This window comes from Tenrec ecaudatus, chromosome 2, assembly GCF_050624435.1.
Source record: "Tenrec ecaudatus isolate mTenEca1 chromosome 2, mTenEca1.hap1, whole genome shotgun sequence".
Classification (NCBI taxonomy): Eukaryota; Metazoa; Chordata; class Mammalia; order Afrosoricida; family Tenrecidae; genus Tenrec; species Tenrec ecaudatus.
Window position 1 is genome coordinate 287,458,742 of NC_134531.1, and position 24,426 is coordinate 287,483,167.

The window sequence follows — 24,426 nt, forward strand, 5'->3', positions numbered from 1 at the left end:
TGCACCCCCTGTGTCATTGATCGCCTTCCTCTGTTTCACTGCTCCTCTACTTTACCAAGCATGATGTCCTTAGTGGTGGTTAGGTTTGTTGTGCCAACTCGGCACTTGTAATAAGATATGGGTGGAATTTAGGCTGTCAATCAGGTTGCAGCTGGATGGCCTCCTTTAGAGGTTGTCGGAAATAACTGACTCCCTGGAGGCAGGTCTCTCTTCCTGGTGGTTGGAGCAGCGTGCCTCCTGATCTGGCTGCCCTTCCTCAGCACCTGTGCTGTGTTTTCTGTGGGCTGTGCAGTGCTCTGCTCCACCTGGCCACATCATGGTGCCGTGCTGCTCCACACCCCAGCACCTTCCCACATTGCCATGTCTGCTGTCTGTGGGCCGACCCTGCTTCTCTTGCACCTACCCCAGAGGCAGCACTTCCAGCCATCCACTTCACGTGGCTGCACCTTGAGGCTCCACCATGACCTGCTCCCCTAGGTTGTGTTACTGACCTCTGCTTCATCTCACCACTTCATCTTCCTATGTCTGCTTCCGTGGCCTTGGGCTAGGGGCCATGTGAGTTGGAAGGACTGTCAACATATTAACTGTCCCACGAAAGTGAGTTGGGCTGAGCTCGCTGTACTGCCCCGTGGACTAATTTGCTGCTATATTCCTTTTCTCTTTTAAAATCATTTTATTGGGGCCTCATACAATTCTTACTACAATCCGTACATACATCCATTGTGTAAAGAACATATGTACATTTGTTGCCATCATCATTCTCAATTTGTTGCCCTTAATATCTGCTGCTCAACTTCTGCCTTACTCCCCACTGCCCCTTACCTCATGAACCCTTCATAATTCATAAATTATTATTATTTTGTCATATATTACACTGTCTGACATCTTCCCCCACCTTTTTCTCTGCTGTCCCTCCCCCAGGGAGGAGGCTATACGTAGATCCTTGTAATCAGTTCCCCCTCTCTACCCCACATTCTCTCCACCATCCAGGTATCGCCACTCTCCCCACTGGTTCTGAAGGAGTCATCCGTCCTGGATTCCCTGTGTTTCCAGTTGCTCTCTGTACCTATGTACATCCTCTGGTCTAGCCATATTTGTAAGGTAGAATTTGGGATCATGATTGTAGGGGGGCGGGGGAAGTATTTAAGAACTAGAGGAAAGTTATATGTTTCATCTTTGCTACCCTGCACAACCCTTCAGTAAGGGGTGTCTAGTTGGCTAGCAATGGGCTTTCAGTCTCCACTCTGCACTCACCCACATCTTCAATGATATGATTTTTCATTCCTTGGTGCTTGATACCTGATCCCCTCGACAGCTCATGGTCACACAGGCTGGTGTGTTTCGCCCAGTGGGGTTTCTTTCTTCTGAGCTAGATGGCCACTTGTTTATCTTTGAGCCTTTAAGACCCCAGATGCTATATCTTTTCATAGCTGGGCACCATCAGCTTTCTTCACCACATTTGCTTATGCACACGTTTGTCTTCATTGATCGTATCAGGAAGGTGGGCACTCACTGATGTGATTTTTAGTTCTTTGATGTCTGATAACTGGTCCTTTCTACACCTCATGGTCAGCCAAGCTGGTGTGATTCTTCCATGTGGGCTTTGATGCTTTTCAGCTAGATGGCCGCTTGTTTATCTTCAAGTCTTTAAGACCCCAGACGCTATATCTTTTGATAGCATTATATTAACTTACCCATATATACGAGGGGGTACCCCCTCCCCCCAAAACAGCAATTACATTGGGTAGAGCGGAGCTTTCATAGTACACTAGGGGAGCATCAAGCAACTAGCTCTGAGTTAGTGCACCCAGTGGCATTGCCTGGGAAGGTTCTCTCTGCTCACAGTAAGGACTCAGTTCTCACTCAAACCACATTTGTTGTGATTGACACTTTAAGAGAAGAGTGTATAGCTGTGAAATTTTGTTTCCTGCTCTGGAAAAAATGCCACAGAAACTGTTGTGATGTTGAACAAAGCTTACAAGGACAGCACTGTAGGAAAAACTGAAGTTTATGAGTGACTTATTGTTTTTAAAAGGGTGAAATGTTGATTGATGACAAACCACATCTTAGATATCCATCAATTTCTCTAATGGATGAAAATGTTGACTCATAGGGCATTTGGAGTTCATTTCACCAGGTCAGACTGTTAATCAAGATTTCTATTTAAAGGTTCTGAAAAATTGCATAACAGTGTGTGACAAAAAAGACCATTTGTGGCACATGGGGGACTGGTTTTGCCACCACAACAATGCACTTGCTGATGCAGCCATCTCAGGTCTCCAGTTATGGGCAAAAACTAGCATGCCTCACTTACCCTATGCACCTTACTCACCTGACCTTGCTCTGTGCTACTTCTTTTTGTTTCTGAGAATGCAGAGGGACATGAAAGGACAGTGATTTGATGGCACAGCAGAGGTGAAGAAAAAACGAGGGGGTTGCTGTCAGCCATCCACACGGATGAGTTTGAAAAATGTTCCCAAGAATATAATCGCAGATTTGACAAATGTATTAAGTGTAATGGAGAGTACGTTGAAGGTGATCAGGCTATTTTGTTTTAAAAAATATGAATACATAGCATTGGGAAAAATTCCATTAGGGGGGCACACCCTCATGTACATACACTTATGAATAGATGAGAGAGAGAGAGAGAGGGAGGGAGGCTTGGTTTTGCATCTCTAGAGAACCCTGCCTAACTCAACCTTCATAGATTGATCTCACCTGAAAATATGTTCAAAGTTTGTAAGATGAAGTCTTGTTATCCTTGCCTCTAAGGAGCACTCTGGCCTTACTTCTTCAACCACGACTTTATTTATCCTTTTAGCAGTCCATGGTATTTTCAATATTCTTCCCCAGCACCATAATTCAAATGCATGATCCTTCTTCAATCTTCCTTAGTTAATGTGCAACTTTCACATGCATATGAGGCAATAGAGAATACCATGGTTTGGGCCAAGCACATCATCATCCTCAAAGGAGCATCCTTTCTATGCAATACTCGAAATAAGTGTTGTTGGGCAGATTTTCCTAATGCAATACACCTTTTGATCTCTTGACTGCTCGAGTGGGTACTAAATAGATAGTTCTATAACATGTTAATTAATACAGACAAATATATGTGGTCTGATATATATGTGGTCTTTCTTGTCAAATCCCAGAGTATTGCCCCAGGTCTTCTAATGAAATCCTCAATCAACCAAATACTATTAACAGGAAGCTAAAGATCTGTCCAAATCCAGCTGCTTGAGCAAAACAGCTATTCTGTAATTGATGTATCATATAAAAATGGTGAACATTAAAAATAGGCTTACTGATATATAATCAACATCTCATACACTCCAATAATTCAATCATATTAAGACAGGTTGTGTATTCATCACCACGATCAACGTTGGAACATTGTTTTCCTTCTCATACCCATTATTGTGGGCGTCCGATTTCCCCCCAACCTCTCCGTCCATGTCATCAAATAATTACTAACTCTGTTGCTGTCTCCATCCATTCACCCATCCTGACTTCACTACACAGAAAAAGATCCAAAACACAAGAAGACCGAGCAAAGATAATAAAATAAAACAGAGGGGAAAACCCCTCAATTGAAAAGAATATTTTTAATGCATTCAAAATTGGTCAAAAGGGAGATTGAATGACAAGGTGTGAGAATCCGGTCTAACTACAGCTGGTAAAATCCCCTTTATAAGACGCTTTGTTGGACAGTCAGGCTATTTGCGTTCCTGGATTATCATCAGTGGGGATTCACCAGGGACTCTATCCTCACAGGAACCTTGCAAATGAATTTTGACCTTTCACTATCATCCATAACATTCTGGAAACTGGCTGTTTATACTTTAGGCTCTACTACTGTTTCCTCTTCCAGGTTTGGATTTTATTCCTTACAATCTTTGAATCGCATAGGCTGGTGTGCTTCTTCCAGATGGATTTAGCTGACTCCTCACTTAGATGGTGGCTCGTTTTCAGACAGTCCTTTAAGGCCTCAGATGCTATGTTTTCCTAATAGAAAATGACATAATGGTATGGTTCCTCTGGGGAAAATCGAATTTCTGTAAAGGTAAGCTCTCGGGTAGCCTCTGTGTATTTCTTTATCCATCTTATGATTTTTTTTGCACGTGAAAAATTATCATATCACCTTATTATTTATTAAGGTACAATTGTGAGATTTCTAAAATCCAAAATAAACATTTTTACTCTTTCAGTGTCCTCATTGGCAGCTCCCGTCCTGAAGATTGGCATTCCCAGAGCTCCACAGTGGTGCCATGTTCATGCTTCTCGTAAGCAACGCACAAATCAATGGCAAATGGTGTGAGAAAAACACTCTTGAACACCTGTGTGTGTTTGTTTGCTTTTGGCATTTCATTCAACTGCTAACTATAAATTAATTATCCCAGTCAAAATTAATCTCTCCCTCTTCTATTGCCCACCTGCACTTTCTTTATTCTATAATGACAGCGCCTAGCATATTTCCCCACATATCACCGAATGGAAGTGTGCCTTAAACTGCACAGTTTGTGAAGCACTTGGGTGTACTTACGTCATCTGAACCTCACAATAGCCCTGCTGAGTTAGGTAAGACAGAGAAAGCATTAATGAGTGATGGGATGAGGTGCCTGAAACACAGAGACGCTCAATCTTGCCCTCAGTAGTTTAGTAATAAGTACAGAGCTTGGATTGAACTCAGAACTTTTTTTGGTTTCAAATCCCATATACCAACATATTTCCCAGACCAACATCTTAAAACAGGAAATAGTATATATAGTAAGTCTCTTCAGGAGAGTCACAATATACATTTTCATCTCAGGCTCTAAGAAATCCTTCATTGGAGAAATACATTGAGCTTTGTTTAATCTTTTAATGGCTCACATATTAATACACTATGGAACAGAATTCCCTCAAAATTATTGGATTAGGAAATGTTACACGATTTATTCAAAGACTGGCAGAGAAAGCCGCAAACCTTCACTGAGAGTAAGACCCCAGATGGTTAGTTAGGTTCACTCTGGCTAAGTGATTACCTCTCACACCAGATTCAAAGAATTGGAATTCAAATTTTGGCTACTGTAATATTACAAACATTAGTCATGAAAGCCTTACAAGTTATGAGTCTACCGTACTGTTACCCCAAGAGTGTCTTTGACGACCCGACTTCACATCATCCAGGGTTGTTATTAAATAATGCCTGCAGATTTCCAGGCTCCGCAGTGTTGCTGTTAATTGCACATAAAGATGACAGCCTTGATGATCCGATGGAGCAGTCCCACAAGATTACCATGAGTGCATTCGGAGGGTTAGGGATGAGCATGACTTTGGGCTAGCTAGAATTGGGGGCAGAGGATGAAGGGCAGAGAGGATGGGGAAGGGTAATTAGTAAGAGATGAGGGACTGTCTGTAAAGACAGGGGTCAGACTGGAGGATCTGGAAAGGAGATGATGGGTGTGTGCCTGCACCTGAATTCTCAGAGCTATTGGAGAGCTTGGCATAGTGGTTACCTTTGCTAGCTACATGTGATAGGTAGGTTTATTATGCCAACCTGGCCAATAGGAACATGTAGGATTAATAAGGTCACAGTTTGACTGGAAGGCAAAGAGAGAAATGACTTGGCAAGCTCTGCCTGTATCTTTCTTGCTCCCTGGTGATTGGATCAGTGTGTGGCTGTGTTAGCTAGTTCTCTGCCTTAACTTGCGAGCTACACTACCTGTGGGACACCCAACCCATGGATCCTGCCCCTAGAGCTTGAGGTTCCTTCCTGCTTTGCCATGCTGCTGGCATATATATCGCTTGAGCTTGAGACTGTGCGATCCTGTCATCGGGCTGACTGTTGGTGACCTGCGCTGCTGTTTGCTGCCTGTGGCCAGACTGCCTACATTTCTCTTTGGAAAACTCAGCTGTCTGCTCCCTTGACCTTGGACCCAGCGACCCTTGTGAATTGAAGGACTTCCAGTATATTAACTGTTCCATGGAAGTGAATTGAACCAAGCCCTCTGTACTGCTGTGTGGACTAATTAGCTGTTATATTCCTGTGTGCTGTGTATATATATATATATATATATATATATATATATATATATATATATATATATATATATATATAACTTTGTGATAGATATATATATAAGTAAATAACATAGTGTCCTGGTTTTGTTTCTCTAGAGAACCCTGTCTAACACACTGCAACCATAAGGTCAACAGTGTGAAATCACCAGCTGCTCCTTGGGGAAAAAGACAGGGCTTTCTACTTCCGTAAAGAGTTAGTCTTTGGATCTCAAAGCGGGTAGTTCTAGCCTGTCCTGTGTGGTTGCTATGAGTCAGCATTGACTCAATGGCAGTGAGTTTGCTTTTGAGTTTGGTCAGGGAGCTCAAGCGGCAATACAGAGGGCTGCTCTCAGCCCCAGACCTGTGGGTGCATATTTAACCTTAGATAAGCACCACGTAACCATTTTCAAGCTCTCCGGCGGTTCTGTTATTTTTGCCAAGTCAGCAGGCTTAACATACTGAGATGTGAATGGGCCGCTGCAGATGCCAAAGGGAGGGACTGTCTGGTTAATGATTTACCTGAAAACGAATCACAAGTGCGACTCTGAGTCATTTGAACTGATCACGGCTCTAGGCCAAACAGAAAGTTTCTGAGAAACTAATTTCCACTGTGGGCAGAACCCAGCCCCTGGTGTTTAGTCACCTGTTGGGGCCTCATGCGGGAGAAAGCTGAGGAAAAACTTAGTAGCATGCCTAGGCTGACCAGGTCTGCTAAGCAAATTACTGGTCTTGGGAGAAAGGGATAGAGTCATTTGCTCCCTGCCTCAGTGGGAGTGAGGCCTATTTGAAGGAGAAAGTGGGCTTGCTGAAGTACAAGACAGGTGGGTCCAAACCAAAAATATTTTAAAGTGGGAATGCAAGGATCATTCAGACTTTTTCCTGTGGCTCTAACTTCCACTCTGCTGAGAAGAAAAACATCCTGGGTGAGATCTTACCACTCTGCTCATCTTCTCTCCAGTCTCAGAATGTTCTGATCAATATCAACCTGTGTACCTAGACCTTTCGTATTCCTATATTTCATCCAATGTTCTCCGTAGCCAGTGCTTCTGAAGGTCTGGCACACCTTTACACAGGTGGTCTCCTCTAATCCTCCCACCAATCTCTCAGAGGGCACACGGTTGTTATCTCCAGATGAGGAAACTGCGGCATACAGAGCTGAGACCATCCATCCGTGGGCACCACTCACAGCTTAACCATAGAGCTGGGACATGAAACCAGGGTGTTCAGCTCGTGACCTCACAGTTGACCTCTATACCACACAGCCTCCTGGACAGAACGAAGGCTTGATTAGCAAAGCAACACAAAGTCATGATAGAAAACCTAGGAAAAGGTACAGAAAAGGCACAGAAATAAATAAATAAAAATTAGAATCACCCATAACCCTGTCACCTCCACTGATGGAGAAAGATCAATTCCTAGAAGTAGCAACTGTCCTTCCAGACTTTGTCATAAGGTTTGCACAAATCAAGGCAAGCACTGACAGCCATGGATGTTACATTTTTACCCAATAATAGTATACATGGTACACATTGCTTTTTTTCACTTAATATAGTTCTATTGAAAAGTTTTTTATAGTAATCCCCTGTTGGCAAAACCATAACTTATAGAACCAGTGATATAATAAATATCTTGACCATCTTTATGCACCCACGCTAGTAGATCTGTATAACCCATCCGACAAGTCGATCACAGACACATGGATTTGTTTTATCTTGCTAATTGTCCAGTTACCCAGAGGGTTAGTTATGGGATGAAGGCAACACATAACTTATTTAATCATAGTTGTATATTACACTAAATGCATCGTTTAAAAAAGTTTTCTCATGCAAACGTCAAACTCTTCCTCGCCCCAAGAAACTAAAGGAACAGCCGTCGCCCCTTGTGGGTAAGAAAAATGTCCTTCTGGCCTTCTGTGTTGTCTTTTCTCTGTCTACTGTGTTCTTGCCCCCACGCCCACAGAGGGCAGTTAATGTCTGCTGTTGTGTCTGTGACCACTTTCATGACTATTGCCTAGAAGTGTCCATCCTCAGCTCCTGGACTTGCGCAAAGTTCCCTTTAAATACCAAATCTGACCAACAACTCTCTCTCCAAATCTCTGACCGAGCTGTTCCCTCCAACACACTCCTCAAAGCACCTGCACTGACGGGTGCCTGCGTCCCAGCCTGTGCCTCTGCTTAGTGGCTTGAAAATCTGAGCACTCTGTGTGCTTTGGTCAGCAAGAGGGAGGGGAATGCCGCATGTCACTTCCACGTTGAGTTGGAATTAAAACCAAGTCCTCTGGCCTTTCCTGGTCAATAGTCTTCAACTTCCTTCCTGTCCCCCAGGTTTTCCTGCTTAATCAGCTCACACTCTCAGCCCAGTCAAGCCAATGTCCATCCCTTCAGGCACCTTGCTGTCACCTCAACCGCTAGGATGGGGTGCCCTGCTCTTTGGATGGGGGTCACTGTTATTAACTGTCCCCAATACATGCTGATACCAGAGAACAAAACACTGCCCAGCCCTGTGCTGGTTCCAAGATATGTTGCAAATCAGACCATTGTGATTCACAAGGTTTCACTGGCTGACTTTTACAAATGTAGATTGCCAGGTCTGTCTCCCTAGCCCAGCTGAGTCTGAAAAACCCTCTGAAACCTGCTGCACATCAGAACAGCATGCCAGTTTCCACTGACAGGTAGGCAGTGGCTGCATCATCACAAACATCTTCCTTCAATCAAGCACCTCCATCTATTGATTATTCCCCTTGTCTTAGAAGGAATAATGAAGGGCCTGTAGGAATCAGAAAACTTGGGGCTCATATCCGGACTCAGTCTTTTGGCTTTGCCCTTGTAAGCAAGGCATTTATCCTTTCTGTACCTCAACCTCCTCGGTTGTAAAATGGGGTTCGTAATAAAAGCAACCTCAGGGGATGATTGAAAGCACCTGTTATGCAGGATCTGGCATGCACAATCTTGCGGCAATCTGTAGCTAGTCTTCTTTTTAAATCATTTTATTGGGGTGTTCATACAAATCCATATATCCATCCATTGTGTCAAGCACATTTGTACATTTGTTGCCATCATCATTCTCAAAACATTTGCTTTCTACTTGAGTCCTTGGTATTAGTTCCTCATTTTTTTCCCTCCCTCCCCACTCCCCCTTCCCTCATGAACCCTTTTTAATTTATAAAGTATTATTTTTTTCATATATTACACTGTCCAACATCTCCCTTCACCCACTTTTCTGTTGTCCGCCCCCAGGGAGGAAGTTATATGTAGATCCTTGTAATCGGTTCCTCCTTTTCACCCCACCTTCCCTCCACCCTCCCAGTATCACCACTCTCACCACTGGTCCTGAAGGGATCATCCACCTGGATTCCCTGTGTTTCCAGTTCCTGTCTGTACTAGTGTATATCCTCCAGTCTAGCCGGATTTGTAAAGTAGAATTAGGATCGTGATAGTGGCAGGGGTGGGGGAGGGCGGGGGCAGAAGGAGGAAGCATTTAAGAACTGGAGGAAAGTTGTGTGCTTCATCAACGTGTAGCTATTGTTCATATCATTCCACAACCAGATTTCTGAGATGAAGTGTAAAATTTTAAGATTGTTTCCAATCTGTGGATTCTATTTTCCCCATATATGAGCCTCAAAAGAGGCCCCAAATCTGAAGCTTCATTTAACATCAGCCTAAGTCACCCTCTGCTGGTGACATGTAGTGAGCATGGCTGCAGATACTGTGAATGAGGAGGGAGTCAGCATCCTCAAGCTTTCGACACTTGCCCAATCCCCAAAATTCACGCGGCGGCCTCCCCCCATTTGAGAAGGTAGCAACCTGGTTGAGGTCAGGCAGATGGCTAGCCAGACGGGGTGAGGGCACATGTGCCCCAGAGCTGGATTTGTACCACGGACACCCCAGGCATGCTGTCGCTCATTCGCTGCTTCTTAACCACACAAGTTTCAGAAACCTGGGGGGACTTTTAGTCTATCACAGTGCTTGAGACTCAGTGAGCAAGGAACGTGCCCTGCTAAATATCCTACCTTGCTCAGGACTACCTCCCGAAACCAGTGAAGAACTGTCCCTCTCCAAATGCCAGGAGCACCCCTTTTGAGAACCGTGTGTAGGACTTAGACCTCAACACGTGCTCTATCTATCTATCTATTTTTGTATTTGATTCTACGTTTTATTTTTTCACAACCATCTTGTTGGCATGTAATTCACATATCGTACAATTGAGTCCTTCAGTCACATCAAGAAACATTGTACAAGCATCACTGAAATCGGTTTTAGAACATTTTCTTCATTCCTGTGCTCATCGTCTGAGCGCCTCATTTCCCCCCAGCCTCCCTGCCACCACCCCCCCCAGGAGCCATCCATCCAGTTACGGTCTCTGTAGATTTAACGATTCTGGATTTCATATTTTGAGAAGCATTAAAAAACTAATAAATAAATAAATATTAACAAAATAAATCTGATAAAAACCCCAATCAAAAAGAAAGCAGAAAATCTTAAAAACTTGAACAAATTCCAATGGATCATAAAGGAGATCAAATGATAGGGTGTTAAATTTTACCCTAACTGCATCTGCAGCTGTCCACTCTCCAGTGCATTCTGCAGGCCAGCAAGGCTGTTCACAACCTTGGTCCCTGGCCTGAGAGGATTCCCCAGGGGCTTAATCCACACGTCTTTCCCCTTCCCTAAAATAAATGAACAAACAAACTGAAGCAGCTTGAAATGGATCTAAAGGGAGATCAGATAATAAGACACTGCATTTTGAGTATTTCTCCATAATTGACTTTATAATTCTCTCTTATAACAGGAAGACCCCAATAGTCTTAATATCCTTTCCAGATTGAGATTTAGCAGTATGCTTTTTGAATATTTTGTTGCCCGTATTCACATGGTGATCGCTCTACTCATCTGGACAAATATCCAGCCCCATCAGCCTTCTGAAAACGAGGTGCTTACAGTTTAAGCTCTGGTACTATTCCCTCCTTTGGATTTAGATTACATTACTTACGATCTTTGGATTGCATAGGCTAATGTGCTTCTTCCATGTGGACTTAGTTGGTGTCTCACTTAGATAGCTGCTTGTTTGGAAACAAGACTTTAAAACACTATTCTTTCTTCACCACATTGCTATAGCACCCGTATCTTCAGCGATCGCTTCACGAGGCTCAGCATCAAGCAGGGCCGTGTCACAAGAACTAATTGTGGTGGCAAAACCAGTCCCCCGTCTGCCACTAATCAGGCCTTTTTGGTCACACACTGTTATGCTATCATTACAGAACCTCTAAATACAAAGCTTGATTAACAGTCTGACCTGGTGGGACAAACTCTAAATTCATGGTAAGTCAACATTTCATCTGTTTGGGAAGTTGACGGATATCCAGAACAAAGATTGTCATCAATTTACATTTCACCCTTTTTGAAATGAAAAAACCACTCATATACTTGAGTTTTTCCCATAGCCTGGTCCTTGTAAGCTGTGTTCAACATCACAACAGTTTCTGCAGTGTTTTTCTCGAGAAGGAAACAAAATTTCACAGCTACACGTTGTTCTCTTAAATCTCCCATCACAGGTGGAAACACAGGGAATCCAGGGTGGATGATCCCTTCAGGACCAGAGGCGTGAGGGCGATACTGGGAGAGTAGAGGGAGGGTGGGTTGGAAAGAGGGAACCGATTACAAGGATCTACATGTGACCTCCTCCCTGGGGGACGGACAACAGAAAAGGGGTGAAGGGAGATGTCGGACAGGGAAAGATATGACAAAATAATAATTTATAAATTATCAAGGGCTCATGAGGGAGGGTAAAAAAAGAGGACCTGATGCAAAGGGCTTAGGTGGAGAGCAAATGCTTCGAAAACGTTGAGGGCAATGAATGTACACATGTACTTTACACAATTGACGTATGTATGGATTGTGATAAGAGTTGTAAGAGTTCCTAATAAAACATTTTTTAAAAAAAGAATAGAAAAAAAATCTCCATCACAAATGAGGTTCGAGCAAAACTTCTTTTACAAAAACATTCACTGTGACCAGAGAGAACCTTCCCAGGCAATGCCACTCAGTGCACTCAGAGTGAGTTGCTTGTCTAGTGGAAAAATGCACACGACAAAAGTTCCTCAGAGACCCAGCACCATGCCAGTTTGGGGGGGCTTCCCCCTCATACATACTTTCTGATCTTTAAAATGTTTGCTTCATGTAGTCCTCTTATGTGGTATCCTTGTTAGTGAATTAACATTTGGCCTCTTGTCCCCCAAGGCCTGTGACCACCAAAAGGGGAAAACTTTCTAACGCGGGGGAAACCTCCTGGCACGGAACCTTGGGCCTCTCTCAGGACTAATTGTCTAACTTGGTGGCCCAACAATGCCAACGATTCTTCACCCCACCTTGTCCTCTCTCCCAGGGATTCCAATGTGCCGTCTTAGGTAGTTAGTGCTGCCGCAATAGAAAGAACTTTAAAAACAGAAAGTTAGTTTCTCATGGTTCTGGGGACTAAAAGTCCCTCTCAGGGGCTCCCTCATGTACATGTCTTCTTCGCGGGCAGACCCAGGCAGTCGTCGTTTCCTTAGCATGTAGAAGATCCTCCTCCCTGCCTTCCTTCTTGCGCGCCCACGTGTGTGTGTGCGCACGTGTGTGTGCCTAATCGTCTCTTTTTATAACTCGGAAGTGATTTGGTTTAGGATCCACCTTATTCGAGTGTGAGCTAACTGATAGAGCAAAGGAGCCCTGTTATACCCACAGAGGTTTAGACTCCAACACACCCTCATATTTGAGGGGCCGGGGAACCCCATGCAATCCATACAGCACGCTGGAAGATCCTTACATCATACCAAACAAACCCAAGAAAAGCGGGAAAAAATAAAACTAAGAAGAGTCAACACTTTCCGAGTGTTCCCTTCGCGTTAGGTTCTGTGCTAAGCACTGGCGACAGCTCATGCGAGCAAAATGCAAGACCAATCATAGTAATGCCATCATGTTGCCTCAGTGGACAAGCCATTCCTGGGCTGAGGCGAGGCTGGGGCTGTGTTCTCCCAGCCTCCCTCAAGTGGCTCAGCAGCTAGGGCAGCAAAGCTGTGACATGGAGGAGCTGGGGGCACGTCTAGGGAGGATTTGTCTCTCCCACGCTGTCTGCCATTGACAGAGCACATCCAGGTACTGTCACTGTGGCGAGGGCCTCGGCAAGTAAGAGGAGCTAAAGGAAAGCCGGTGACATCCAATAACTTGAGAAACCTATTCACTCCGAAGTCACCTTCGGATGCGTTGTCCGGGAACAATCACATCTATTTTCACTCCAGACGCTGTTCTCCGTGGTAAATAATATCACTAGGTGACTCGACTCTACAAGTCCCAAGAAATGGTTTCTAATTATCGTCAGAGGCACATCAATTACCCACAGAGCCTCCAGGCAAGCCTCATCGTGGCTCTGATTAGAAACATGTTTTACTTCCATTTCGTCTGTCAAGACTCTCAGCCTCTTCATATTTGATTGCTCTGCCTTGGCAGTGGGCCTACTATCCCCACCCTCCTCCCTGAACCTTGGCTCCCACGGTTGAGTCAGCATCTCCAACTTCACCTTGGCTCGAGGACTCACATTCCTGAGAAGCATCTCTGCACCTGCCAACGACTTGCTCTGTCCCTTCAAAAATGCTAGGGCTTTGGTGGTCAAGGTAGTTCATTCGACAACTTCAACTGAAACACACACACACACCTTACTCTAGGCCAGGTACCAACATCCCCCTCATGCCTACCAAAGAATTTTGCCTTAACAATTACCCAATTCATTCTTCTTTTTTAAAAATAATTTTATTGGGGTCTCATACAACTCTTATGACAATCCACACATCCATCCGCTGTGTCAAGCACATTTGTACATTGGTTGCCATCATCATTCTCAAAACATTTGCTTTCTGCTTGAGCCCTTGGTATCAGCTCCTCATTTTGCCCCTCTCTCCCTTGTGATCGGTTCCCCCTTTCTCTCCCATCTTTCCCTTGACCTTCTGGTATTGCTACTCTCATTATTGGTACTGAGGGGTTTATCTGTCCTGGATTCCCTGTGTTTCCAGTTATTATCTGTACCAGTGTATATCTCTTGATCTAGTCAGAACCGACTTCATTATCACATCATTAATTTTACACCAAACTTTCTTTGATGCCCACCTCTAAATGAAACTACTGTTCCATTAATGTTCCCCTTTGTAGCAAAGCTCCTTAACATGGTTGTTGTTACTCTCTTCAGTTCACCCCTCCCCCCCATCTTTCCGTGAACACGGCAGAAGCAGGCCTTGGCTCCCTGTGTTCTACTGAAACAGTTTTAGCCAAGGGCACCTAGGATTGCTCTTTGCTACAGTCAGTAGTAAACTCCCCATTCTAACGTGAACTGCCAGGTGCTTGTGTTAGGCAGCTTAGCCCAGGGACTTGGATGCCCATTGACGCATGCCCAGGAGAGCCAGCATAGGACAAAGCTGGATTTTCCCGCCGGTGGGCACGGATGGGCCTTAAACCTGGAGCAGCCCACCTGGGCCAGGTGATTGCAATTCAGCCAATGGGACCGACCTGGGGTCGTTCACCACGCCTCCCCAGGGAATCCTTGAAAAGGCAGGAACTGAGAGGGAGAGGGTCTGGTCGGGTCTTGTTTCGGAGGAAAACTTGGGAGAGGCCTTCGCATGACCCTGAGCAGTCTCTGCGAGACACATGGTCAAAAGGAATCCTGTGAGTGCCCCGTAAAACCTGAAGCTTCCTTTAACTCTCATTAAATTCACTTGGATCTCGAGCCTGGCTTCAGCGTGAATTCTTTCTTGTGCGGAGCAGCCAAGGACCGAGGTTGGAATTTAGCCCTGAGAGAGAGAGACCTTACACTTGCACCGTCTTCAGCTCCCATTTTTCCTTACTTTCAGGACACCACTTCCTAAAAGACGGATCCTTTCAGTCTTCCTGATTTTCGATGCTGAACTCTCGTAGGGCTTTAGGGTTCAGATGCTTTCTTCTCTAACTATAATCATTCCTTTGGCGAAGCTCTAACCTAGACCTCCGCTTTGACTCCCAGACTTATATATTTACCTGACCTCCTAGCTAATCCTGAGACCCAGCAAGTACAATCCTGCCCTGTAGCTTTGAATTCACTCTTCCCTCCTGCTGGATTCTTTGCCTCCAGAGAGTTTGTTCCTTCGAGGCTTTACTAAAACACCGCGTCGTAACAGAGTTCTTCACTGTCTAGCTGATCGACCCACCACTACCATCATCACCCATTCTACCTATGCGGACCCCAATGTGCGGTTCTCCACGGCACCATATCTGTCTGCAATACCACCTATGTACTTGTTTATTAACTTATATCTGCCCCTTTCCCCCAAAACGTAACCGACCTGAGAGTTTGGACTACTATTTTCCCAGAATCTAGAATAGTGTTGGGTTCTTGGTGAGCCTTGATTGCACGTCTATTGAATGACTGAACTGGGATTTGAATGTGTGCGCTCTGTCCCCAGCGGCATCTAGTTAGATAGTAGGAGAGGAACAGCCTCCCCTTCAGGTATTCCAAGAACTAGTTGAGAAGAGTTTGAAAGGGTAGAAGTCCCATCTAGTAAGGCCAAGCCAATAAAACAAAAGCTATGACCATGGCTCTCTGTCCCGCCTCTCTCGTGGCCTGAGAAACGCTAGTTCCATTCCGTGACGGTGAAAACCGTTCAGCACCCCTGTATCCTGAGAGGGCGTCATTTGGCATGACACAGAACTGCGTTTATAGACCACACAGCTTTGTTTTTGCCGTTAATCCACCAGTCTACAGTCCAGCCATTACAGGCTCTGCCCACCTCCCACGCCTGCTCTAAGGTACCAGCAGGGCCTCCTGGTCTGTACTCTGTGTCCCGTGCAGACAGGGCCACCTTGCACTGCTTAGCTGCTTCATGTGTCCAAAGCCCCACTGTGCCACCGCCGCCATGTGAGCAAACCAACTGAGATGAAATCAGATCATTCACGGGTCTATTGAAGCAAGCGTGGGCTTCCCAGCACTGATCTCTCTTTAAAGGAAAAAAAACACACACACACACCCAACCATCGCTTTGCATTTCACCTAGACAATCATGCCAGGTCTTGCATGAGACAAGCACTTCTTTCTGTCCCCTGTAGTGATCCCGCTGCCTGGGAACAGGAAATGTGATTGCTTTCATCTCGGGCTGAACCTCTGGTGTTGCCAATCACAAAATGACTCAGCCCTTTGGCAAAACCCAGCTGTGACCCGCGACTCCCCGCCCTCCTCCTGTGGTGAAGCCGGGTTTTTGTTTTTTTTTAAAGATCTGATCAAATCACAAAGGTGACCCAAACGGATGATGCTTTAATTCTCCACGCTTGGGGGAAATCAGGCCAGTGGGCGCCACCTGCGGAGTCGATGACGCACGGTCCCTCCTGCAGAAGCATCTCGCAGCAGAGCTGCACCCGCAGCGACATCCCCCCTGTTGTCCCCTGCCGGCGGCGAGCACGTGCTGACACTCAGGCTGGCGAGCGAGCGGCTGTAACAGGGAGCGTGTCCTCCGGCCGAGCCGCACAGCCCGTCGTGCCCGGTTGTCGCTGGACTCTGGCTCATCCCTGGTCCAGCACATGATCAAAGGACCCGCCGCTGACTCCCCCTGGCCCAGACAGCGGCGAGATGGGTCCAGCGTGTGCGTTAAATGCTACCAGATTCTCATCTATTCTTTCCTCCCAGCTCTCTCTTCCCCCCTAACCCCCAATTTTTTTTAGAAAATAAATAGATAAAATCTGGGTTGGCGGAAGATTTCGGCAACACGACTGCGGTGCAGATGGATCCCGCTGAAGCTAGGGCTGGCTCTCTGGGGAGCAGCAGCATGAAGTGCTGGTTTTTCAAATCCTGAGCGGCGGGCGTGTCAATGGCAGCTAAGAAGGAAATGCGGATCAGAGCTGAGTGTTAATTGTCTCTTTCTCTGTCTTCACACACTTCAGAGCCTGTGCAGTGGCGGCAGAAGACAGGAAAGCAGGCCTGGCCCCCTCGCGGGGTGGGCTTTGTGTCTTTCAAGCTGGACTGGGGGAATAACACCCAGAGTCCAAGTCAAAACAGGGAATGGGCTCCCCCCACCCCCACCCCCACCCTCCTTTATTTATTTTTTTAGTTTTTACATTCAACTTCTCATCTGATGAAAGTCAGGGAGGTGGCACGGAGCTTATAATGAAAGCAAGAGTCTGCTGAGAATGAGCCGATGAGATGTGACACAGAAAGGGGGAAACGGGATGTCTTTGTTTTGAAATGACAGGCGATAAGCTGGGGGTAGGGGTGGGGGGGGGTTGCCTGGTGAGATTTTAGTCCATAACTAGGCAGCAACCTGTCAAATGCAGGCCCCTTAAATGCATCACAAGAATTCTCACTTGAGATGATTTCAATTCTAGCTCTGCGTGTATGTGAGTGAGTGTGTGGCTGGATGCACACACGAAGAGCCAAACATAATTGAATGCCAAAAAACATCGCCTGGTCCCGTTAAGGGGACAATTGTAATCACGCTGGAGAGTGAGCTTAATTCTGCCTAGGCAGCGACAAGGGCAGTTTTACGACCAGAGTCCAGACTCAGAGCCATTTATTTCTCTCCCATCACTAGCTTTCTCCCAAGACATTAATCAAGAAGACTCTTGATTGACTGTCTTTTCTTGTTATGTTTTTGCCTCAAGATGAGGTGGGGTTATTTGGATGCGTATAGTTTGGAATGAGAACGGGCCAGAGAGAAACACCTGGGAAATTGAGTACCTGTTGGCCGGGAAAAGAGAAGACTCTGGAGCCTTTCCTTGTTTTAACCATGTCCTACCTGAGCCACGGTACACTGGACCCCATGATGGCTTAGCTCTTCACACACTTATGAAAAGCTTCTGACTCCCTGCTGCTGTGGCCAGAGGGCCAGCTCCCTTCCAGCATGGCCACTGATGGTGCCCGGCTATCAAAAGACATAGCACCTGGGGTCTTAAAGGGTTGAAGGTAAACAAGCGGCCATCTAGCTCAGAAGCAACAAAGCCCACATGGAAGAAGCATACCAGCCTGTGTGACCATGAGGTGTCTAAGGGATCAGGTATCAGACATGAAAGAACAAAAAATCACATCATTGTAAATGAGGGTGAGTGCAGAGTGGAGACCCAAAGCCCATCTGTAGGCCACTGGACACCCCTTACTGAAGGGTTGCGGGGAGGAGATAAGCCAGCCAGGGTGCAGGGTAGCAATGAAGAAACATATCATTTTCCTCTAATTCTTAAATGCCTCCCCCCCCACTCTCATGATCCCAATTCTACCTTAAAAATCTGGCTAGACCAGAGGATGTACACTGGTACAGATAGCAACTGGAAACACAGGGAATCCAGGACAGGTGACTCCTTCAGGACCAGTGGTGAGAGTGGCAATGTCTGGAGGGTAAAGGGAAGGTGGGGTAGAAAGGGGGAACCAGTTATAAGGATCTACATATAACCTCCTCTCCTCCCTGGGGGATGGACAACAGAAGGGTGAGTGAGGAGAGACATCAGACAGTGTAAGATATGACACAATAATAATAATTTATGAATTATGAAGGGTTCATGAGGGAGAGGGGTGTGGGGAGGGTGGGGGGAAAATGAGGAGCTGATATTAGGGACTCAAGTAGAAGGCAAATATTTTGAGAATGATGATGGCAATAAATGTACAAATGTGCTTGACACAAAGGATGGATGGATGGATTGTGATAAGAATTGTACGAACCCCCAATAAAATGATATAAAAATACAGTTCATCATGTTGTGGTAACCCCCCCACCATAAAATTATTTTTGTTGCTACTTCAAAACTGTAATTTTGCTACTGTTATGAATTAATTGGGTGACCCCTGTGAAAGGGTCGTTCAACCCCCAAAGGGGTCAGGACCCAAAGGGGTTGAGAACCCCTGGTCTAGATCCATCCTCTCCCTCATGATGTGAGATGAGTTAGACCCATCCCTGCACTTCCCTGGCTTCACTGGTGTAACCAACAGTGTGCAGTAGACACTTTCCAAAGAAATGGCTCAGATTGGGCACCTTGCCCCAACCAGGGCATAGAGAGATCTCACACTGGGATAGGACAATGGATGACTGGGTCTTTACTCCAGGTATAGACTTGGGCTGGATGTGGGAAAGGTAGATAAGGAATGTCCTTTCCACAAATGGTCTGAATTGCCAGTTGAAGGGAAAGTGAGAGAGCTCAGTGAAAAGTGGTCCCTGAAAGATAGTCCCTGGTGATACACGTGGTTCAAGCAAGGGATACAGCATCGGTCAGCCAGTCCCGTCTCTTGGAGGCACCTCCTAACTCTGAGAGCAGTCATGAACCTGGTCACCTTCTAGTCGCAAGCTGTGGCACTGTGGGTTACTCATTGGGCTGCTAACTGCCAATTCTGCAGTTTAAATCCAACAGCCCTCCCCAGGAAGAAGATAAGGCTGCCTGCTCCCATACAGATGTACACTCTTGGAAAAACCTCAGGAGCAATTCTACTTTGTCCTACACAGGTGCTAAAAGTCAGCATCAACTTGATGGCAGCGGGAAGGGTATTCCATTCCTGAGAAGATGGTGTGTCCCCAACACGCCATTCACCTAGACCAAGTTCTTACAGAATCACCCCTAGTACATGTGAGTGGTAGTGATTGTGAACCATAACCAACTCTGACTAGCCGGAGAAGAATGGAGGTTCAAGAACACCTCGTTGTGCTCCTGCAGAACCAGTACATGGACCAAAGGGTGTTATGGGAACATAACACGGTTGTAACACAGGTTACAACCTGTGTTAGCCTGTTAAAATGAAACATGGTTTAAAATCAAGAAAGATGCGCACCATTGGAAAGTGGGTTGTTACAGGCTCTGTTAGGTTAAAATTTAGCACCTTATCATTTGATCACCCTTATGATCCATTTAAGCTTGTACTTTTTAAATATTTTCTGCTTTATTTTCACTTGAGGTTTTTATCGGTTTTACTTTGTGGTTGATGGTAGTGGTTATTGTTGTTTTAAATACTTTCCTGTATATGAAAACTAGGACAGGTACATCTATACAGATAGTAATTGACTTAATGGTTCCTTAGGAGTATAGAGGTTGGGGAGAAATTAGGAGTTAATAATTATGAGTACAACAATGAAAAATGTTCTCAATCTGATTTTGGTGATGGCTGTACAACTCTTTTTGAGGGGATTGAACTATTGACTTGTATGATAGGCAAATAAAGGTGTTGGAGAGGGGGACGTGGGCATCTGGGTTATATCTTCTCAACATATTTATTCAACCTGTATGCTAAGCAAATCATCAGAGAAGCTGGATTTTAAGAAGAAAGATGTAGCATAAAGGATTGAAGGAAAGCTTAGCAACAATCTGCGAAACGCAGATGACACAAACTTGCTTGCTGAAAGTGAGGAGGACTTGAAGGGCTTGCCGATGAAGATCAAGGATTGCGGCCTTCGGGATGCATCACAATTCAATGTGGAGAAAACCAACATTCTCACAATTGGACCACTAGGGGGTAATATCATGATAAACAGAGAAAGATGGAAGTTGTCAAGTATTTTGGCTTGCTTGGATCCACAATCCATGCTCTTGGAAGCAGAGGTCAAGAGATCTGCTGCACAAGAGCTCTTTATCGTGTTGGCAAGCAAGGGTGTCAGGGCTAAGGTGCCATGGCACGTCAGGCTCAGCTCATAGATATAAGAGAGTTGGACATTGAATATGATCGACTCTGTGACAACGTGTGAGTGAAGAAGAATGGGCACCTTTGAATTCGGGTGCTGGCAAAGAAGATTTAAAGTACCAAGGACTGCCAAAGGAAAACACATCCACAAATCTGTTTGGGAAGAAGTACAGCCAGAATGCTCCTTAGAAATGAAGATGGGGAGACTTCATTTCACATACTTCAGACATGGTATCAGGAGAGACCAATCCCTAGAAAAGGATCTCATTCTTGGTGAAGTAGAGGGGCAACAAAAAGAAGAAGACCTTCCACAAGATGGATTGGCACAGTGGCTGCAAAATGGGCTCAAACATTAAAAAAAAACAACGCTGGGCAGGATTTCATTGCGTTGTGCATAGAGTTGTTCTGCATTGGAAGCAACTTGACCACACCTAACAACAGCACTCATGGTTGTGTCAGTGATCAAAGAACATCATTAATATCACCTTCAAGTAAAATTTTGCTGAAGACAATTCAACAATTCCAGCAGCATGTTGATTAGGAACTACCAGAGATTCAAGCCAGACTCAGAAGAGGATGTGGCGTGGCAGAGCTCGTTGCTGATATCAAACGGATCTTTACTGAAAGCAGAGAAGACCAGAAAGAGGTTTAGTTGTGTGTTTTTGACTGTGCAAAGGCAATGGGATGTATGGATCATAACAAACTATAGATAACATTGAGAAGAACTGGAATTCCAGAACACTTCTTTGTCCTCTTGGAAAACCTATATAGAGACCAAGATGTAGTTGTACAAAGAGAACAGGGGAATATTGTGTGGTTGAAAATCCAGAAAAGTGTAGCAGTATTGTATCCTTTCACCATACTTATTCAGTCTATCTGCTGAGCCAATGATAGAAGAAGTTAGATTATAGGAAGAAAGAACTCAGCATCAGGATCAGAGGAAGGCCTATTAACACCCCAAGATATGCAGATGACACAATCTTGCTTACTGAAAACAAGGAAAACTTGAAGTACTTGCTGATGAAGGCCAATGTGTTAGCCTGGGTAGACTAAAGAAACAAATTCATAGAGGCACTCATATGTGTATAGGAAAGAGGTTTATTAACAAGAACAATTGAATATTGAGAAAACATCCCAGCCCAGTCGAGATCAAGCCTATAACTCCAATATTAGCCCATATGTCCCATACAAATCTATAAAGTCCTCTTCAGACTGACAAAAAATGCAATAATGATGAAAGCAGGAGGATCACAGGCCAGTGGGTTGGAAGTCTTGTGGATCCAGTGGCATTGTAAGCATCTCAGTGCTGGCAGGTCTCTCTACGTGGCTTCACCAACTCCAGAGGTCTTGTTGTATCAGGGTAGGTCCATGTGGCTTCTCCAGATCCCAGGGTGTAGCACCTTGTGTCTTGTCAGTACAGCGTCTCCAAGGGAGTGAGCAAAGAGAGGGGGGGTATCTCCCGCCTTCAAAGAGGAAAATACAAGAGTTCCCAGAATTCTCAGGAGAAGGCGATGCCTACACAGAGGCCCATTTGCTATACCCGATTGACAGACTGGACTCCAGCCCTTCACTCTTAATCCTCTCAAGTCCCAAATTGACACCAGACTATGTAACAACCACATTCAAGAACTACAACCTTCCAGTATATATTACAACTCGTTGCATAGAAAACCCAAATCCTCACAATTGGACTCAAAGACAACATCATGATAAATGGAGAAAGATTGAAGTCCTCAAGGATTTCATCTTGCTTGGATCCATAGTCAATACTCATGGAAGCAATCATCGAGATAATCAAGTGATGCACTGCATTGGGCAAATCTGTTGCACAAGACCTCTTTAAAATGTTGATGAGCAAAGATGTCACTTTGAAGACTAAAGTGGGCCTGACCCAAGTCACGGTCTTGTCGATCGCCAAATATGCATGTGAACGTTGGACAATGAGTAAAGAAGGCTGCAGAAGAACTGATGCATGCACTTGAATTATGGTGTTGGCAAAGGAAAATTTGTGGACTGAAAATACTGTGGGCAGGCAGAACAAAAACCAAATCTGCTTGGAAGAAGTACAGTCTGAATGCTCCCTAGAAGTGGGAATGATAAGATTTGGTCTCATGTACTTGAGAAATGATATCGGGAGAGACCAGTCTCTTGGAAAGTTGACAAAATATATGATCAATAACAAATAGGAAGACTGTCAAGATGGATTGACAAATTAGCAGCAACAATAGCATAACAGTGACTGTGAGGATGACATAGGACTAGGCAGTGTTTCGCCCTGCTGTGCATGAGGTCATTATGTTGATGTTGTTGTTAGGTGCCATCAAGTCAGTTCGGGCTCATGGAAACCTATGCACAACAGAATGAAACACTGCCCGGTCCTGTGTCATCCTCACAATCATCCTTATATTCAAGCCCACTGATGCAGCCACTATAGCCATCTGTCTTGTCAAGAGCTGTGCTAGTCTGGGCACATTAGCGAAACAAATCCACAGAAACTCATGTATCAGAGAGAGTTTTAGATAAAGGGTAAGTGAGCATCAGGAAAACATCCCAACCCAGTGCTGCCCAAGCCCACAAGTCCAACAATGACCCATATGTCCAACACCAAGCCACGAAGTCCTCCTCCATCTCACAAAACACACTATGACGCCGACTGCAGGAGGAAAATCAAATCCATGAACATGGAAGCATCTCAGTGCTGGCAGGGGTCTCCACATGGCTGCTCCAGCACCCAGGGCTGCCTTGGGGTAGGTTCATGCAGCTTCTCCTTGGGGATGTCTTGCAGGAAGTGAGCAGAAGCAGGAATCGGCTAAGGCAGCAGCACCCTGGTCCAATCATCAGAAAGCAAGAGACCCGAGAACTAGAAAGCCGAAGCTCACTAAGCCATTTATCCCTCCGCCCTTTAATTAACCCCACATGTGTTTATCTGCCAGGTTGGCACAATAAACTACCTCAAGAGCCTTCCTCTTTTCTGTTGCCTTGCTACTTTACCAAGCATGATGTCCTTTCCCAGGGATTGGCCTCTCCTGACATGTCCAAAGCATGTGAGATGAAGTCTCGCCATCCTGGCCTGTAAGGAGCATTCTGACTATACTTCTCCTGAGACAGATTTGTGTTTTCCTTTTGGAAGTCCATTGTACTTTCAATATTTTTCATCAACACCATTGTTGCAATGTATTGATTCCTTGTTGGTCTGCTTTATTCAATGTTCAGCTTTCACCTGTATATGAGGTGACTGAAAATAACAATAGAAGTGGTTGCCAAGGAGGAAATACATATGGACTAATGAGGTTTAAGTTGACTTAGAAGAAATGTGGAACAAGATATATCATTGCTGGTGTCAGATGGATCTTGGCTGAAAGCAGAGACTGCCAGAACCATGTGTGGCCTCTGTCTTACTGACTACGCAAAGGCATTCAACTAAGTGGATCTAACACATTATGAATAACATTGCAAACCATGGGAATTCCAGAATACTTAATTCTGTTTATGTAGAACTCATCAACAAAGCTAGAGTCAGTCATATAAAAAAGAACAAGGAGATACTGCTTGATTTCAAGTCAGGAAATGTATACCTCAACATTTTATAGTTTCACCATACTTATTCAGTGTATATACTGAACAAAGAAACCTAGAAGCTGAACTGTATGAAGGAGAATTCAGCATCCGAATTGGAGAAAGGCTTAGTAAGAATCTAGGGCATACAGATGATATACTATGCTTCTGGAAGCCAAGAAAACTTGAAAT